Source organism: Somniosus microcephalus, chromosome 2 (genome assembly GCF_052327205.1).
Source record: "Somniosus microcephalus isolate GS21.2 chromosome 2, FLI_Smic_1.0, whole genome shotgun sequence".
Classification (NCBI taxonomy): domain Eukaryota; kingdom Metazoa; phylum Chordata; class Chondrichthyes; order Squaliformes; family Somniosidae; genus Somniosus; species Somniosus microcephalus.
Genome location: NC_140988.1, coordinates 315,194,323 through 315,210,850, shown reverse-complemented (window position 1 = coordinate 315,210,850; position 16,528 = coordinate 315,194,323). Strand labels below are relative to the sequence as shown.

At 44.0% G+C, this 16,528-nt stretch overlaps 1 protein-coding gene across 2 annotated transcripts in view; it reads right to left on the bottom strand.

Annotated features, from left to right (window-relative positions):
• LOC147123527 (interleukin-11 receptor subunit alpha-like) overlaps positions 1-16,528 on the bottom strand; it is a 144,431-nt gene that overhangs the window by 113,211 nt on the left and 14,692 nt on the right. The window contains exon 2 of one of the 2 annotated variants that reach the window (XM_085974129.1): positions 2,576-2,660. The exons of the other annotated variant lie outside the window; for it this stretch is intronic. The gene's annotated coding sequence lies outside the window, so the exon portion shown is untranslated. The remainder of the gene's footprint in view (positions 1-2,575; positions 2,661-16,528) is intronic. 2 annotated transcript variants of the gene reach the window in all.

Sequence of the window (16,528 nt, the reverse complement as noted above, 5' to 3'; positions counted from 1 at the left end):
CTTTGCTTCACCAATCTTTTTCTCTTCACATATCTATAGAAGCTTTTACAGTCAGTTTTTATGTTCCCTGCAAGCTTACTCTCATACTCTATTTTCCCCATCTTAATTAATCCTTTTGTCCTCCTTTGCAGAGTCCAAAACTGCTCCCAATCCTCAGGTTTGCAGCTTTTTCTCGCCAATTTATATGACCTCTCCTTGGATCTTATGCTATCCCCAATTTCCCTTGTTAGCCACAGTTGTGCCACCTTTTGTGTTTTATTTTTATGCCAGACAGGGATGAACAAATTCTGTAGCTCATCCATGCAATCTTTAAACGTTTGCCATTTATACCATATATACACAAGATGGTCAGTTCTGATTATGTCACTGAACCACTTCTAAAAAAATTTAACTGTAGACCAGCAATTTCCATGCGATACTGGTTCTTATGAGTTTAGTTTTGAGCCTTGTGAGCTTAGTTTAATGATCTTATTGAGTGCGTTTACAGGTAACATTTTCGGCAGACTTAAAAAAAGTCACTAATAAATGAAAAATTTCTTTTGCAGTTTTGACGCGAACAAAAGTGGCATAAGGAGGTAACAAGAAACATGTTACAACTAAAACATTTAATTTTATGGGGTGAGGACTATAGGGTAGATTTTCATCTGTACCGACCAGCATAAATAGTAAATCAGGTGGGAAGGATCATGCACCCATAGCAGATCCTGTCCAATTGTCCCTACATTCAAAAGAATGCAAGAAAAATCAGGCGGGCTGTACTACCAGCATGCAATCTTTCCTGGCCGACTTATCCTTCCTGCGCTCTGCTGATGATACAGACAAACATCTGCCCCTATAGCATTATAATATACACATGTAGGAATAAATGCAATCTTTCCTGGAACAGAGCTTTGCTGTCCTCTGTCATTTACAGGATTATTAACTTACACTCACTGATGTTGAAAGATATCAAGTGACCATAAATCTTTCTTCATTGACGTCACAGCACACTGTTGAGCACATTCAGGACAGCTTCATCAATGCAATGCAATCAAGCAAATAATGGTTTCTCAACACAGGAAAGTGTTTTTAATGGAACACCAGATCTTGTATATAGCAACAGATGGCAGTAAATGTGGCAATTATATTTCACCTATCCATCAGTGCATATTGACTAGAATGATTGTGGCCATCTAGTGCTGTATAATGCCTGTTGTAAATCTCCTGTATGTCAAAAAGAACTACAAATCTCTTGTTAATTGTATACTTTGATGTAAAAATACTGCAAATTCAACAAGTTGTTAATGGAAAAGCACTTCCAGGGCAAGTACTTTCAATGCAAGAGTACTTTGGATGAGGGGACTAAATGTAACATTTCCAAATTTGCTGATGATACAAAGCTAGGTGGCAGTGTCAGTTGTGAAGAGGATGTGAAAAGGCTTCAAGGGGATTTCGACAGGCTGAGTGAGTGGACGAGAACATGGCAGATGGAATATAATGTGGATAAATGTGAAGTTATCCACTTTGGTAGAAAAAACAGAAAGGCAGTATATTTCCTAAATGGTGAAAGATTGGGGAATGCAGATGCTCAAAGGGACCTGGGTGTCCTTGTACATGAGTCACTGAAAGTGAATGTGCAGCAAGCCATTAGGAAGGCAAATGGTATGCTGGCCTTCATTACAAGAGGTTTTGAGCGCAAGAGTAAAGAAGTCTTACTCCAATTATATAGGGCCTTGGTGAGACCACACCTGGAGTACTGTGTACAATTTTGGTCTCCTTACCCAAGGAAGGATATACTTGCCATAGAGGGAGTGCAATGAAGGTTCACGAGATTGATTCCTGGGATGGCGGGACTGTCATATGAGAAGAGATTGAGTAAACTAAGCCTGTATTCTCTTGAATTCAGAAGAATGAGAGGGGATCTCATTGAAGCATACAAAATTATTACAGGGCTTGATAGGGTGGATGCTGGGAGAATGTTTCCCTTGGCTGGGGAGTCTAGAACCAGGGGCCACAGCCTCAGGATAAAGGGTAGGCCATTCAGGACTGAGATGAGAAGGCATTTCTTCAGAGGGTGGTGAATCTTTGGAATTCTCTACCCCGGAGGGCTGTGGAGGCTCAGTCATTGGGTATATTCAAAACAGAAGTCAATAGATTTCTGACTAGTAAGGGCATCAAGGGATATGGCGATAGGGCCGGGGAATGGAGTTGAGGCAGAAGATCAGCCATGATCTCATTGAATGGCGGAGCAGGCTCAAAGGGCCGAATGGCCTACTCCTGCTCCTATTTCTTATGTTCTTAATCCTGAACATATTCCATGTTATTAAATTCATTTTCAGGAAAATCCACCAGAAAACTCAGAAGACCCTCACTTAAGTAAATGCAACATTAGAAGACTCAAGTCAAGAAAATACCTGCAGATTACATCTGCGATTCAGCACCATCTTTCTCACAACAGGTCTGTTACCAGACTGAAAATGGAGATCTTTTGGGATTTACAGAGAAGTTAAAATAAAACTACTTCAGCAATACAGAAAATACAGATAGCTGTCTAACTCATTGTCAATACTGCCTGTAGTATATAGACAATACTGACCTTTTAAAGAGTAAAATTCTACCACTAATCCAAGGACATCAGGTTTTGTGTTGCAATTTCAGTTCAAGGCTCCAAAGTACAGGTACTTTTCCAGGAAGTGGGAACAACAAATAGACATTATTTGAACTAGTTATTTGAGTTTGCATTTAAATAGCACGCTTACAAGTGAAACTTAAAATATTTTAAACCTTAAAAAAAACTGTTACTGAAGCACATATATTTTACACACCACTTGGCTGAAACCAGAATAGCCAAATTATCAAAATAGCAGGTTTTTTAAATGTGGGGGAGGGGGAAAGAGAAAAAGAAGCACCAAAGAGCACCATGTTGTGCATCACAAACTCTAGCACATGCATCACCTCCAATAATTTAGTGGGTAAAAAATGTAGCTTTCAACTATGTAGACCAGGAGAGTGCCAGGTCTGATCCTTTTCCACTGATAACAGAATTCAATGGGTGTGATACACTTGACATCAGTACCATTAGGCTAGAAAGATAAATACCAACCGTGGTTGCACTCCTAACACTATGTAATGACCCCTGCTTTAAGTACACATCTGGCAAAGAAGGAATTGGGCTTGGCTGGAATGGTGCCTATGGTTTAATAATCCACTGACATCTCATCTCGCAGGTGAAGAATGCCAACTTGGACGGAGGTACAAGTGGGTCACCACTGTCCATGGAAGTGGATCCCTGCATGAATCACTGCCTTAAGTAAAAGGGGGATAAAGGGCATTTGCTGTGCATAAATGTATTTGATTACATTTTCAGTACCGTATTAAAAATTTCACAGTTTGTTTCTTTAGTACTAGCCAGCTGAATTGCAAGCAAAGAAAATGAACATGAAGCTGGTCTTCCACATTGTGAATGCACAGAATTATCTTTTAACATATCTCTCCCCTTTTTAAAAACAGCTCAATTCCCCACCATATAGATACACACACAAAGCTGGATTTCATTATTGTGAATTCATCTCCAAATTCAACTCAAGAAAATCTTTTGAGATGCTCATAGATCTTATTAAATAATATACAGTACTGGAATTAATTCTAGACACAGAGAGCTATTAGCATTAATCATGAGTTAAAGCAAAATACTGGAAATTTTACCCTGCACGGAAAGCATGTTGTACCTGTCTTCGTTTCACTTGATGCTCACATTAGGTACAAAAAGATTGGAAATGTTCTACATGCTAGCACTAAAAATAAATGTAAAAAATTCTTAATCCATCCAGTAAGTATCTTTTATGGTAACTATACCTCAATCTGCTCACTGACAACTAGTTTGGGTCTCACCAGAACCACTGGGCTCCAAACTTCATCACAGCCTTGATCCAGACATGCTAATTAAAGAGTTAAATATCAGGCATTTGACCAAGTGTGGCACCAAGGAGCCCTGGAAAAACCGAAGTCAATGGGAGTCAAAAAGAAAACCCTCCAATGGCTGGAGTCATACCTAAAGCAAAGAAAGATGGTTCTCGTTGTAGGAGGACAGTCTTCAATTGCTTCATTAATGAATTTTCCTTTGTCATAAGGTCAGGAGTTGCGTTGTTTGCTTACAGTTCCAGTACTTAGCTCCGTTCACAAATCCTCTGAAAATGAAACAGCTTACAAGACCTGGATAACATCTAGACTTGGCTGACAAGTGGCAGGTAACATTTACAGCTGCAAGTGCCAGGTAATGTCCATCTTGAACAAAAGAAAGCCCAGTCAGCTCCCCTTGATCTTCAATGCAACCAGCATTACCAAGTCCTTCACTATCAACATCCTGGTGGTTACCATTGACCAAAAGTTGAACTGGGCCAGCCATATCAAACCCATTGCTACAAAATCAGGACAGAGGCTAGGTACTCTCATAAGTGGTTCAACTCCTGACCCCCCAAAGACTTTCGACCATCTACAAAGCTCATGTCAGGAGTGTGATGGAATACTCACCTCTCCTGGATGGGGGCATCCGCAACAACACTCAATAATTATCCAGTACAGAACATTTTGCCTGCTTGGTGCTCCTGCAAATGGACTCAATACCCACCTCCTCCACTACTGGCACATTGTGCCTTGTGCCTAGTGCGTACAATCTAAAGAATGCACTACAGCAGCTCACAAAGATTATTTCGACAGCACCTCCCTCTTCCACAACCGTCATCACCAAGAAGGACAAGAGCAGCAATGCCGTAGAAACACCTTCACCACAATTTCCCCTTCAAGTCATACATCATCCTGACTTGGAGATACTAGAAATTACTAGGGTCTATAATTAAGGATAGAGTGACTGAACACCTTGAAAATTTTCAGTTGATCAGAGAAAGCCAGCATGGATTTATAAAAAGGCAGGTCATGCCTGATGAACCTGATTGAATTTTTTGAAGAGGTGGCTTAATTAATGGGCAGGGGGAATGTCTATAGATGGTTACAGCACAGAAGGGAGGCCTTTCAGCCCGTCCCACCTCTCTGCAAGAGCACTTCAGCTAGTCCCACTCCCCTGCCGTTTCCCCTGTAGCCCTGCAATTTTTTCCTCTTCAGGTATTATACAGTTCCCTTTTGAAAAACATGATTGAGTCTGCCTCCACCACCCTTTCAGGCAGTGCATTCCAGATCCTAACCATTTGCTGCATAAAAGGTTTTTCCTCATGTCGCCTTTGGTTCTTTTGCCAATCACCTTAAAGGACTTCCAGAAGGCAGTTGATAAAAGTCCCTCATAAGAGACTGTTAGTTAAAGTTGAAGCTCATGGAATTGAAGGGAAATTATTGACCTGGTTAGGAAATTGGCTGAGCAGCAAGAGATAGAAAGTAGGGATAATGGGCAGGTACTCTAAAAAGGCAGGAACTGACTAGTGGTGTCCCGCAAGGATCTGTGATGGGGCCTCAACTATTCACCATATTTATTAACGACTTAAATGATTGGATAGAAAGTCACATATCCAAGTTTTCCGATAACACAACAATAGGCGGCATTGTAGATGGAAACATAAAATTACAGAGATATTAATAGATTAAGCGAGTGGACAGAACTGTGGTAAATGGATTTCAACAATGAGGTCATCCACTTTGGACCTAAAAAGGATAGAAGAGGGTACTTTCTAAATGGTGACATGTTAGAAACAGTGGAAGTCCAAAGAGGCTTGGGGTCCATGTACATAGATCATTAAAATGGCATGGACAGGTACAGAAAATAATCAAAAAGAATGGAATGCTGGGCTTTATATCTAGAAGGACTAGAATACAAGGGGGTAGAAGTTATGCTACAGCTATACAAAGCCCAGGTTAGACCACAGCTGGAGTACTATGAGCAGTTCTGGGCACCACACGTTAGGCAGTAGATATTGGCCTTGGAGGGAGTGCAGCGTACATTTACCAGAATTATACCTGGACTCCAAGGGTTAAATTAGGAGAGATTACACAAATTAGGGTTGTACTCCCTGGAATTTAGAAGAGTAAGGGGTGATTTGATCGAAATTTTCAAGATGTTAAGGGGAACTGAAAGGGTAGATAGAGAGAAACTATTTCCATTGGTTTGGGAGTCTAGGACTAGGCGGGTATATAGAAACATAGAAGATAGGAGGAGTAAGCCATTCGGCCCCTCGAGCCTGCTCCACCATTCAATGAGATCATGGCTGATCATCCAAATTTAGTACCCTGTTCCTGCTTTCTCCCCATATCCTTAAGAAATATATCTAACACCTTCTTGAATATATTTAACAAATTGGCCTCAACTGCCTTTTGTGGAAGAGAATTCCACAGGTTCTCCACTCTCTGGGTGAAGAAATTCCTCCTCATCTCTGTCCTAAATGGCTTACACCTTATCCTTAGACTGTGACCCCTGGTTCTGGACTCCCCGGCCATCGGGAACATCCTTCCTGCATCTAGTCTGGCTAGTCCTGTTAGAATTTTATAAGTTTCAATGAGATCCCCGCTCATTCTTCTAAACTCCAGCGAATATAAGCCCAATCGACCCAGTCTCTCATACATCATTCCTGCCATCCCAGTATCAGTCTGGTGAATCTTCCCTGCACTCACTCCATGGCAAGAACATCCTTCCTCAGATAAGGCGACCAAAACTGTACACAATACTCAAGATGTGGTCTCGCCAAGGCCCTGTACAACCGCATCAAGACATCCTTGCTCCTGTACTCGAATCCTCTCGCTACAAAGGCCAACATACCATTTGCCTTCTTAACCGCCTGCTGCACCTGCATGCTTACCTTCAGCGACTGGTACACAAGGACACCCAGGTCTTGTTGCACTTCCCCTTCTCCCAATCTATTGCCATTCAGATAATAATCTGCCTTCCTGTTTTTGCCACCAAAGTGGATAACCTCGCATTTATCCACATTATACTGCATCTGCCATGCATCTGCCCAATCACCCAACCTGTCCAAATCATACTGGAGTTTCTCTGCATCCTCCTCACAGCACACACACCCACCCAGCTTTGTGTCGTCTGCAAACTTGGAGGTATTACATCTAGTTCCCTCGTCTAGATCATTAATGTTGTGTATGCACCTTTAAGAGAATAACTGGTCTCAGACTGCAGTACCGGCAGTGACCACCCCTGTATAAAAGGCGCTAGTGAGCCTCTGTTGTTTTCAGTTTCATTATTGACTTCCATCAGTAAAGACGTGTTTTGTTCAACTCCTGCTGTCCGTGTCTCAATCATTCACGGACGTAATACTGGCGACGAGCAGATACGAACCTACCTACAGTCTGCACCACCTCCTGGGATCCATTCCTACAGCGAAGTGAGCAGAGGTCGAGGCCAGAAAGAAAAGAAAGTAAGTGGCAGTAGAAACGGGCGTCGACCGTGGGCATCCGCCCTGTGTTGCGGAGTTGAAGATTGCTGGAGAAGCTGTCGGAAGCAGGGCCTGGTTCCTGTCGACGGTGCTTCAGCTAATCGGGCTGGTGGCAGGTAGTGCACTGATCCTTCCTGGGCTGCGGCGGTCGCGAACTCGAGCGGGTGGTTTGCAACGGGGCCAAGCAGCGTTGTCGGGAAGAGAGAGAGGGTGGAGCACAGAGGGCGCGGCCTGTGCTACGAAGCCGGGCTGCGTATAGACCCGCGAAGAGGGAGGCAAGAGTCCCACAGGGTTGTTCCACGACGGGAAAATAATTTAAAAAAAATTAAACGCGCAAGAAACCGCGGAAAGCAGCGCAACAGCGGGGAAGGCGGCAAAGCGCGGGAGGCGCCATTTTAGATTTGCAAGATGCCGAAGACTGGCTGTATCACTGCTTTTGATAATACAAGAGGACTGGACCACGTATGTGGAAAGAGTCGAGGTATATTTCGAGGCAAACTAAATAGCGGAGGAGAAAAAGGCATCGATATTGCTAAACTTAATGGGCGCTAGAACGTACGGCCTATTGCGGGACCCGATTACTCCAGCCAAACCGAAGGCGAAGAGTTTTAACAAAATTGTTGCTGTCCTACAGGAACACCTAAACCCTGCACCGCTGTTGATAGCAGAAAGATTTAAATTCCACAGGAGGACTCAGCATAAAGATGAGAGCAATGCTGAGTACCTTATGGAACTACGCAAGCTATCAAAGCACTGCCAGTTCGCAGCAGGACTGGCAGATACCCTACGGGACAAATTTGTCTGTGGACTCCCGAGTGAAGGAACACAGAAGAAGTTACTCGCAGAAAAAGAGCTGACGCTAGATAAGGCTTTCAGTGTGGCAGTATCGTATGAAGCAGCAGCCAGGGGAGCTGCAGAAATTCAACAAAAACCACAGGAATACGGCACCCACGAAATGACACGGGGATTTGCAAAATGTTATCGTTGCGGCAGAACTAACCATGACCAGAAGGACTGCTGGTCCAAAGACAAAATATGCAGGCAATGCGGGAAGATGGGACACATTGCACGAGTTTGCAGGTCTGGGAAGAAGACCAGCGACAACAAAAAGGCTACTAAGGAACCGTACAAGAAAGTACAAAAGATGACGGACAGTAGTTCCGAAGGCCAGATGAGCGATAGTGAATCCGGGAACAGGAGACTAAGCTGTCTCAAACTTCACAATGTAATCGCAAAAGAGGATCACCGAACCATTTGGGTCACCCTCACGATAGCAGGGTCCCAAGTTAAAATGGAATTGGATACAGGATCAGCACTAACCGTCATGAATCAACGAGACTACGAGCGGCTATTCTCACACATACCCTTGAGAGAGACATCCATCGTCTTGACGACGTATACGGGGCAAAAAGTATACCCCAGAGGAAAAATAAGGGTGCCTGTCGAATAAAACGGCAAGAAAATACGGAAATTGTATCTCTACATACTGCCAAATGGTGGACCACCGTTATTGGGACGGGAATGGATCAGGAAGATAAACTTAGATTGGCTCTCCATTCATGCAATGATGGTGGACGGTAAAAAAGATGACGACGTCACTCCTGGACGATTGTCAACAATCTTAGCTAACGCCAAAGAGGTATTTCAACAAGAACTGGGCACGCTTAAAGGTGTAACCGCCTCGATAAAAATAGAAGAGAATGCAGTTCCCAAGTGTAATATCCACTGGAAATGTTATGTACGCTAAGTATGGTTATCAATCTTTAACTTAGACACTGTATTATCATTGTTATAAATCCCTGGGTTAAAGTTACCCATGTGAAGGTACGGCAAGAACTTTTAAGGACACAATGTGACTAAGAGCAGACTTTCCATAATTCTGCACCAGTATCAACTGTTGCAGACAGTGAGGCTGTGCAGTCTCCAGGCAGAAACCCCAGGAGGAAGGGGTGGAGTCGGGTTTTTCGAGCGGGAAAGAGGAGCGACTGGAAGAGGAGGGCAGGAGCTCTGAAGAGGGCTCAGGAGGCAAATGGCTGCCGCATCCCGTCCCGGGCTTCCAAACTCGGCCGCCGCCCTTCGTATTAGTAGCTCTGCATCCAGAACTCAAAGTGGGATTCAGTGACCGTGAAGAGAATTCAACGAAGGGGTTCGGAGTCGTAAGTCTTGCAGACATTATACAGACCATGAGCTCCAACTTAAGCGCGCCAACTAAAGAGTGCACTCGAATTTGGACACAGGGACAGATTCTACTTTGAATCCATATAAATGGAGAATGTATGTTTATTATGTCTAGATTCATTCTAATGTATGCTAATGTCTAATTTAGGTCATTGACCCGTAATCTTCTTATGCTGTCTGACGTTAAAACTATAAAGTAAGATAATTAGAATTAAGCCATTGTAGTAGTGATCTCCTTACTGGACTATAGAATACTGTCTACAACAGAGACCACATTTCACATATATCTAGAGAACCGTGAAGGGGTTACACAAGTTTTTCAAAGCAAGACCGGTACCATATGCAATTCGCCCAGCCGTCGAGGCAGAGCTGGAGAATCTGGAGAAGGCAGGCGTGTTGTCTAAGGTCGACTGGAGCGAGACCCATCGTTCCTGTCATGAAGAAAATGTTAAGCAATAAGTCCGGGGAGCCAAGGAAGATTCGAATCTGTGGGGATTTCAAGGTGACGGTGAACCCAGTCCTTCACACAGTACAATATCCTCTTCCAAGGATAGAAGACATCTTCATCTCACTGTCTGGAGGGAAGCGTTTTACAAAAATTGACCTAGCACAAGCATATTTGCAGATGGAGGTTGAAGAGTCCTCTAGGAAGTATCTCACGATAAACACTCACAAAGGTCTTTACTAGTATCATTGATTGGTATTCGGAGTAGCATCGGCTCCAGCGATATGGCAAAGAGCGATGGAACAAGTCCTGCAAGGGATTCCGGGGACTCAGTGTTACTTGGACGACATCCTAGTGACAGGTGGAGATGACAGTGAACACCTTAACAACCTAGAACAGCTGCTCACTAGACTACAGGAACATGGGCTGAGAGCCAACCGCCCCAAGTGCGAATTTTTAAAGAAACAGATATCGTATTGTGGCCACGTGATTGATGAAGAGGGGTTACATAAGTCCCCTGACAAAATTGAAGCGGTTGTTAAGGCCCCAGCGCCTGAAAATGTGTCACAACTGAGGTCATTCCTCGGATTGGTGAATTACTACCATAAGTTTTTGCCGAATGTGTCGACAATTCTGCACCCACTGAACGCCCTGCTACGAACGGGGGTAGCATGGAAATGGAGCGATGATTGTAAGCGGGCCTTTCAGAAGAGTAAGGACTTAATCACGTCAAGGGAAGTATTGGCTCACTACAACCCAGCACTGCCGATCAGACTGGCGTGTGATGCGTCTCCCTACGGCATTGGGGCGGTACTGTCACATAAATTCCTTGATGGTTTAGAGAGGCCGATAGCTTTTGCGTCACGCTCGTTAACTTCTGCCGAGCGTAACTACGCCCAGATTGACAGAGAGGCCCTCAGCCTAGTGTGGAGGGTGAAGAAGTTCAATCACTACCTGCACGGTCAAAAATTTACTCTACTAACCGATCATCAACCTCTTGTCTCCATTTTCAACCCTCAGAAGGGCGTACCGATAATGACAGCGCAACGGCTGCAGAGGTGGTCCCTTTTCCTAGGGGCACACCAATATGACATCGAGTACAAAGGAAACACGGAATGACCCGACACTATCACGGGCCTATGATTTAACAGTGAAGGGATGGCCAGCACATGGCGAACCACTGCTGCCCGCATTCTCGCCGAGAAGAGAACAGCTGTCAGTGTGCAGAGGAACCTTGATAGGTGGAATTACTACTCTGGATCCACACAAGTTGATGGATAGAGTGCTCAATGAGCTTCATGAGGGTCATCTGGGTGGGGTAAAAATGAAGAATTTAGCCAGAGCGTTTGTGTGGTGGCCGGGAATCGATAGAGAAATCGAAGAGATGACCAAGAGCTGTGCAGGATGCCAGAAGGTCCAAAACGCCCCACCACAAGCTCCTCTGCATCCATGGGAGTGGCCCTCATCTCCATGGCAAAGGGTGCACATTGATTTTGCTGGTCCCTTCATGGACTCGATGTTTTTAATTGTGGTGGATGCACAAAGTGGCCAGAGGTAATAAAAATGTCCTCAACCACCACGGAAAAAACTATCACAGTCTTACGAACCATATTCGCCAGGAATGGGCTGCCTGAACAGATTTGCTCTGACAATGGACCACAGTTTGTGTCTGAAGAGTTCCGGAGGTTCTTAAAGAACAATGGTGTTCAGCATTACACATCTGCCCCATATCATCCAGCCACTAATGGATTGGCCGAGAGGTTTGTCCAAACATTCAAGAAAGCTATCAAGGCAACGCGTAATGAAGATATACCCCTACAACACAAGGTGGACAACTTCATGCGGTTACCAACCAAACACCAGCCATGATGTTCTTCAATCGAGGACTACGATGCCGCATGGATTTGGTTAAGCCAAACGTCTGAACAGATGTGGAGAACAGGCAGTTTCAGAATATGAATGAAAGGCCGACCAGGAGTTTTAAGGTAGGTCAACCAGTTTTGGCCCAGGACTACCGCACTGAGAAATGGCAGCCAGGAACGATTTGTACATGACAAGGACCTCTCATGTATACCGTGGACGTTGGGGAGAGCATTGTAAGACGCCATGCTGACCAGATTCTAGAGTCACTGGAAAACGTCAACTCCACACCACGATCTGATACACCTGGTAATGAAATCGACGTTCCAATTGCAGCTACCGCAGAACCGGTAATATTGGAAGCAGATGAACCAAACAACGACATTGATCCCGACTCAACATTGCCAGAAGAACCTGATACCCCAAAGAGACGTTATCCAGACAGAATCAGGAAGCCTCCTCAAAGACTGAACTTATAATTGCTTAAACTTAACCAATGTATCTAGCAACCGTAATTGTGATTGTAATTAGTTATCATTTAGTTGTTAAATGAATGTTATGTACTGTTCATCTAAAAAGGGGAGGAATTGTTGTGTATGTACCTTTAAGAGAATAACTGGTCTCAGACTGCAGTACCGGCAGTGACCACCCCTGTATAAAAGGCGCTAGTGAGCCTCTGTTGTTTTCAGTTTCACTATCGACTTCCATCAGTAAAGACGTGTTTTGTTCAACTCCTGCTGTCCGTGTCTCAATCATTCACGGACGTAATAATTAACATATATTGTGAATAACTGGGGTCCTAGCACTGATCCCTGTGGTACCCCACTAGTCACTGCCTGCCACTCGGAAAAAGACCCGTTTATTCCAACTCTTTGCTTCCTGTCTGCCAGCCAGTTCTCTAGCCAAGTCAGTATCCTACCCCCAATCCCATGTGCTTTAACTTTACACGCTAATCTTTTATGTGGGACCTTATCGAAAGCCTTCTGAAAATCCAAATACACCACATCCACTGGTTCTCCCTTATCTATTCTACCAGTTACATCCTCAAAAAATTCCAGTAGATTAGTCAAGCACGATTTACCTTTTGTAAATCCATGTTGACTTTGTCCGATCCTGTCACTGTTTTCCAAGTGCTCTGCTATTACATCTTTTATAATGGACTCTAGCATTTTCCCCACTACCGATGTCAGACTTACCGGTCTATAATTCCCCGTTTTCTCTCTACCACCTTTTTTTTAAAATAGTGGGGTTATATTAGCTACCCTCCAATCCATGGGAACTGTTCCAGAGTCAATGGAGTTAGGTCACAGATCAGCCATGATCTCATTGAATGGCGAAACAGGCTTGAGGGGCTAAATGGCCTACTCCTGTTCCTATGTTCAGCATCACTGGGTTAGAACCCAGGGATTCCCTACCTAACACCAGCATGGGAGCACTATCGCCACAAGGACTGCTGCGGTTCAAGGAATAGGCCCACCATCTCAGGGCAACTAGGAATAGGCAATAATGGCCCAGTAATTCCTCTCTGAACGCGTGAGTACGGTCGGGGTACTCACGCGTCTGGCACGAGGAAATGCCCGTGTTCAGCATGCACAGCGCATGCGGGGAAAACCGGCATTTGCAGTCCTCTGAACGAAGGGGTTCAGAGGCACAGCGCGTGCGACTGCACAGGCAGCGCTTGCGCAGTGAACTTCGTCGATTTCATTCATGGATTCAGTGAGGGTAAGTCCTTACAAGTTACACTTGAAAAAAGCATGTGTAAAGTTGCTCCAAGGCTGCGGAGGAAGATATATTTTATCGTGGAGCTTCTGAAAGGCAATATTTTTGTTTGGGAAAGGGAGGAAAGTTATTTTAAGAAATGCTGAGGTAAGTTTTAAAGTTTAAATTTTTTTTTTATTTTTTTAAAACAGCTTTTCAGTACGGTAGGCAGAAGGAGCAATTGTGGCTGTGTGAATTGAATGTGAGAATGAGTGTTCTAAAATGAGTAATGTAATATTTCCAACACTTTTAAGAAAGAAACTTTTCATCAGTAATAAGTATGTATGTATGTCCGCATATATTCCTTTACATATATGTATGTATGTTTTATATTCCTTTACTTGTGTATGAATGTATGTTTTTAATTATGATTTTCCAATAAGTTACTTTCTCTGAAAGTCATAATTAAATACATACATTCATACACACAAGTAAAGGAATATATACAGACATACATACATAATTACTTAAAAGAATATATTACTGATGAAAAGTTTCTCTCTTAAAAATGTTGGAGTCATTTTCACATTTAATAAACACAGCAAATTCAATTCACATAGCCACAATTGATCCTTCTACCTACAGTACTGAAAACCCGTTTTAAAAAACAAAAATAAACTTTAAAACTTACCTCAGCATTTCTTAAAATAACTTTCCTCCCTTTCCCAAACAAAAATATTGCCTTTCAGAAGCTCCACGATAAGAAATATCTTCCTCCGCAGCCTCTGGAGCAACTGTACTCATGCTTTTTTCATGTGTAAGTTGTAAGGACTTGACCTCACTGAAAGCATGAATGAAAGCGGCGAATTTTACTGCGCACGCGCTGCCTGTACAGTCGCACGCGTTCTGCCTCTGAACCCCTTCGTTCAGAGGACAGGAAATGCCGGTTTTCCCCGCATGCGCTGTGCATGCTGAAAACCGGCATTTCCTCCGGCCAGACGCGCAAGTACCCCGACCGTACTCGCGCGTTTGGAAGGGAATTACTGGGCCAACATTTTACATGTCAATAAAATGAAAAATTTAACAATTGCACAATTTGCCCCCTCGCATCTGCGACTGAGGGTCCAAGGAGGTGCATTGCGCAAGAGGTCATCGTCGTACGTATCCTCACACTGTTCCCTTTCGGGAACTGTATGAAGTGGTGGAAGGATTTCTGGCCACGTTAACGCTCCTTCCGTGACCATAACCATCTTCATACCAGCCATTAGGGTGGTTAGTCCTATGGCGTGAGGGTTTTACGGGCTCCCACAACCCATCTGAGGGGGGGGGGGGGACCACCCACACCCGCGGACGTAAGTATCCCGCTGGATGTCCACCCAGAATTTATATTTGGAGCTCCGACTCCACTTGCCGGGACTGTCTGGAGCGGGGTTCGAAGCCCTACTCCTTCTGGCCCAGCGGCGGGGATGCTTACCGCTACGCAAAAAGCCCACTCCGCGCAAAAGGTGACACCCATACGTTTCCTGCGCCTTTTCCCTCCCTGTGACTGGAGCCCTATGCTGCCACTTGAAAGACCAAGCTATCATCTGTCCTTTTTGCGGCGCCTTTGACTTCTCATTACCAATGATGAGCAAGCGCTGCGCCTCCAGCTCATTGAGGAGGTCATCATCAGTTCAATTGTGAGTTCTTTTAATGCCGTGAATTGTGCTCATTCCAGCCATTTCACGTTGCTAATCGGATTGGGCCTTTGGCGTAGCGGTAGGATCCCCGCCGCTGGGCCAGACGGGGTAGGGTTTCGAACCCCGCTCCAGACAGTCCCGGCAAGTGGAGTCGGAGCTGCGGCTCTAAATTCTGGGTTGACATCCAGTGGGATATTTGCGTCCGTGGGTGTGGGTGGCCCCCCCTCCTTGTATAGCTTGTGGGAGCCCGTAAAACCCTCCCGCCATAGGACTAACCACCCTAATGGCTGGTTCAAAGATGGTTACGGTCACGGAATGAGCGTTAATCACGGCCATAAATCCTTCCACCACTTCATACAGTTCCCCAAAAGGGAACAGTGTGAAGACACGTATGACGACGACATTGCTAAATAAATAAATGGAATAAAAAAAATTCTTTTAGGGCTTTTAAAAGTCTTTAAATTGCTTTAATTCTGTTTAAAACTTCAGATTCTTCAAAATAATGTAAACGTTTTTAAAAGTTTATAAAAGTTACCAAAAGCTTCATAAAAATACGAAAAACCTATTTAAAATGCTGCTTTGCATGTAAAAATGCTTAGCAGCTTGTGAGAAACATTGGGGGCGTGTCCTATTAAACTGAGACCTCAAGGGGCGTGTCTCAGTTGCACAGCGCGCTACAGGCTTCGCGCTGGCTGCACTCCTGGGCGGCGTGACGTCAGACGCTGCCCGGGAGTCAACATTTTAAAACAGCAATTCCAGGCGTCCCTGAAGCTCAACGGCCGGCGAGTCGGGTAAGTGCATATCGGGGGCTTGCACGCGCGGCAAGCCCCCGACCCGAATTTCTGGGCCATTGTGGTCTTGCCCACATCACTCACAATCCAAGAACAATAATTTTTTTAAAGTAACATAAAATCTGCAATTAAAGCCTAAGGAACTGCAAATTTAGCTTTTCATTTTTGTTATTCAGATTTTGTTGGGGAAAAAATATAGTAACAACATTTGTGAAGATCATAGAAAATAGAAGTACAAGGCATAACTAACAAGTGACTGAAAAAAAACTTTACTACATACTACTATGGGTGTGAAGGCAGAAGGAGGAAAAGGAAAGGGATGCCATAATCACTTTGCTTTACAAGTTTTTTCAATACCACTTGATTTACAAGCTAACAATTTTAACTCTCAGAACTGCAAATAGATTTTTTGACCAATTTTTTTCTAATCCAGTTTTTCCAAGATTAATTAAATAGGCTGTGAAGCTTTTAATGTACAGTTGCTAAGCGGAACAATCTCTTGAAGCATTACAG